Source organism: Rattus norvegicus, chromosome 15, assembly GCF_036323735.1.
Source record: "Rattus norvegicus strain BN/NHsdMcwi chromosome 15, GRCr8, whole genome shotgun sequence".
Classification (NCBI taxonomy): domain Eukaryota; kingdom Metazoa; phylum Chordata; class Mammalia; order Rodentia; family Muridae; genus Rattus; species Rattus norvegicus.
The window spans coordinates 83,025,377-83,029,546 of record NC_086033.1 but is presented as its reverse complement, the minus strand read 5'-3'; positions in this window follow the sequence as shown (position 1 = coordinate 83,029,546).

Here is a 4,170-nt window from a genome sequence, read left to right as displayed (position 1 = left end):
ATAATAAAGGATACTGGTGGGGCCGTAGCTGTATAGTCCTAGTCTTGGTTGCAGAAGGTTGCTGCATAAACTGTCAACACTCACCTTAAGACCAAATGGGAGGGACAGAGACATAGCTCCACGGTTCCAAGCACTTGTTCTTGCCGAGGGCCAAAGTTCTATACCCAGCAGCCACATGGCAATTTCCTACTATTAATAATTACAGTTCCGGGGGATCTGATGCCCACTTCCTACCTCCCGGAACACCATGCACATGTGGGGGCAAAACACCAATGCATAGATAGAAAATGAAATAAATCTTAAAGGGAAAAAAAGGATCAAATGAAAGTCACTGGTTGGTTACTGGGTTTTCCAATAGAGAGATCTCAGAACCTCCCTTGTCTGAGGAGCTGCATCGAACCCCGAAGATAATGTTGCTGCCTGTATATCATCATGGAAGATGGACATAGGTTGCACACAAAAGTGCTGAGCACAAGGTCAACCTGCCTTAAGTTCACAGAGACAGAAAACGTCTCTCCACAGGACGGCAAGCCACAACCGCGGCTCTCAGCGCATTACCATGGCTCTCAGTCGAGAGCATGAAGCAGGTGTCTGCTTTATCATGACGAAGGATTGTGCACTCACTCAGCCGTCTTTCTGTGCTCAGTGTATACAAAGATCAGTTTTCAGGACTTTATCACCACCATCTCCTTACTTGCGCCTCAGAGCCATTTCCCCTTCAGTCTCCTAGAAAGGAAATGGCGTATTTTTGCTTGGAATATTGGCATTAAGATTTGGAGACAAAGAATTACATCTCTTTAAGTATGAGATGGTGCCTGGCTTTAACCTACATAGATTGACAGCTAACCATTTTCAGTGGATCCCACCCTGGTTTGCAACTATGTTCTCTGTTTGTTCACTTGGAGTTCGAAATTACACATTGGATTTTATTTCCTTGTCTAAGGTTCCTTATCACTTAACAGCAGAGGCTCTGAAGGGCAAAGGGAGCCGGTTAATATGAATGGGTCGGTAAATGTGCTGTAAAACGCAGCGTTAGACGAAAAGACAGCATGTAGGGAGCTAAACCGCGGACTCTGTGGCCGTGCTCGATCTTCGGCGGTTACAGAAGTGTCAAGATACAGAACAGGGAACTTGCAAAGGTGCATGAAAGAGAGATAAGAGTGCAGGGGAAACAACCTTCACCTAATTTATGGGTTTGCTTCAGGAACGCCTGTGTTCTATTCAATAAGGAAGCTTACTCTCATACCCAAGAGTCCACAAGTCTAACAGCGAGATGGAAAAGACATCATTTCTCTACAAGATGTGCTGTTAAAGTAACACATCTTACTTGAGGTTTCTGTGTTTGTTGGTCTTATTTATTTTGCACTCCTCAAGTCTGTTCTTAGGCTACAAAACACCACCAAATGTGAAGACTTAATTTAAAAAAAAAAAATAGAAAAGACTGGAAACGTACAAGCAGGAGTTGAGCAATGTAATGTATTTTATTTTTCTGTGACATTCTATCCTTTGCTCTAGGAAAATACAAACTGTCCCTGGGATATTGATAAGAAACCAGTGGAGCTGAGAGATATACAAAAAAAAAAAAAAAAAAAAAAAAAAAAACCCAAAAGCCATGGCCATCCCCTTGCCAGGTTATCTGTGTGACAAAGTGGGCCACTCAGAGCTGAATAAGCCACCTGGCATCTTTTGTAGCTTTTTGGAAATACCTGCCCTTTGACGAAACCCATTTTCCTTCCTGACTGTGAGCAAAGTGTTAGCTGTAATACCAGTTTATTCTACCTCAGGTGGATGAATCTCTATGGTAGAGAAATTCCATGCACAATAATGATTTTTTTTTCCCAAGTACACAAAGCATAGGTTTCCTTGGTAACAAAACTCAGTGCTGCCCCATGTCTCTTCCCTGCATCCAACAAAACACTTAGCTAAAGGGAGTACCCTGTAGCTTTTGCCAGTCTCCTCACTGAGACCTGTGCACGCCATTTTCATCTTTTAGAAGAACTTTAATAAACGTTTGGAGCCATAGGGGACAACATTTGGGGACCACCCGGGACCTACTCAGAATGACAGTTCTGTTTCACACTGCTGTTAGGTTTGTCTGCTTAAACACCACGCTACTGAGGCTGGAAGGATGACTGCAGTTAAGAGCTCGTGCTGTTCTGACAGAGGATCTAAGTCCCGTTCTCAACAGACCTTCATCCAGTGCCTCACAACCAATGGTTACTCCAGCCCCGGGGGAATGAACACTCTCTCCTAGCCCTCACAAATACCTGAACCGACTTGCATATAGACCCACACAGAGACACACACATATACATGTAATTAGAGTGAAATAAAACCTTACTCATACTAATCATACTACTACCATCCCCTTCCACATGTGAGGAAGCTGATGTCCACAAGTTTAACAGGTTTGTCAGAGGTTATGTGATTAGTATGTAGGTAGTCCTAGTACTCAGGTTTTAACCAATATATAGTAATGAACTCACCAATTACAGGTATTAAGTTAGAAGGTGTGCGTGTGCGTGTGTGCGTGTGTGCGTGTGTGTGTGTGTGTGTGTGTGTGTGTGTGTGTGTGTGTGTGGTGTGTGTTGTCACCAAAAAGGAAAAAGGGACAACAAAGCTTGTTTTGCAGACCAAAAAACACACGAGTTTCTACTGCAAGGAAAAGTTCAGGGTTCAACAAGGCTGAGGCATGTCCAGGACGAAGGACTAAGGCATGTCCAGAGCTCAACCACGTATGTAGCACTCTGGCTTCCTTGGCATCAGGAATATAGATCAGATCTGCTGGTCTTCAGGTTCATATCTGTAGACTAAGAGAAGGGCTTGGAAGCTTCTTCCATGGATGACATCTAACCCAAGGCCGATGCATGGGTTTTGGAGTTTGCCTATGTCTTTCGCTTTTACCCATTCTGTCTACAAAATGTTCCCTCGGCAACTCTGATAATATATGTCTAAAGAAGTTACCTCACCCTTGATCAAACTTGTATATAGATGGGTTCCTGGTTTTACCAATGAGCTTTAATTTAACATAGGAGTGGGGGGAAAAAACCCTCTGGACTTTCCCCGATTAAAAACCCACATAAACCTGGACGCAGCCACCACAAAATATCACTGTGCAAACATGATAAAATGCAGAAGTGGATCTTTTACATTCAATGAGTAACAAGGTGTTTGCAGGAATTAACTGTCCCTGACCAGCCCAATCTGATCTCAAAGCTTAGGGTTTCACTTTATTGAGGCCTAAAAATAAACATTCCTTGTCTTAATGTGTCCTGGCTCAGAGTTTGGCACACAAAGGCCTAGGTTTTATAGCCGTAGGCTACAACCCTAGAGGACAGGGGGGTTCCTTTTCCTCTTGCTAGTGAGCTTTCGATTTGGATCAGTTAGTTGTTGTTCCTGGGTTAATCACAAAGATATCCACAAAGCGGCCATTTGTCCTTGATTCTTTCTGATCATCTTTTGGCGTTTCACATTTTTATTTTTAATTTTAAATCTCTCTGTGTGAGTGATGTGTGTGTGTGTGTGTGTGTGTGAGAGAGAGAGAGAGAGAGAGAGAGAGAGAGAGAACACAGAGTACACGCTTTGTGCATTTAAATGCAGTGCCTATATACACCAAAAGAGAGCACGAGATTCCCTGAAGCAGAAGTTACAGGAGGTTGTGAATCACTGGATATGGGTGTTAGGAACCCAACTTGGGTCCTCTGCGAGGCCAGTAAATGCTCTTAGCTGTTGAGCTATTTCTCCGGCCCCATCTTTTGGGACTCCTTACTACTTCATACTTCAGAAAGTACTTATTTTTCTGGATCTAGAAGTCTAATTATTTTAAAGAATGAGAGGTCTGTGTGGGTTGCATGATATGTGCCACTGTGCCCACAGTTTCTGCTTTGTAATCAAGAGTCCTTCATAGAATTCGGTGGGTCTAAAGACACTACCCTTATGTCTTGGAATTTGAAGTAACTTGATCAGCAAAGATGGCGGTAAAATGCAGTGTTACCTCTGCATGGGGTCCAGAAGGACATTAAGAGCTCTTGGCACCACTTACTAGGTACCCAAATGAGTAAGCGCTAGCTCATTTAATTCCTATGTATCCTGTGGGATCACAATCGCCACACTTGTGTTAGAAGGAAAGGCTCTGGGGGCTTATCAAAGTCAGAAAGACACAGTGAAGAA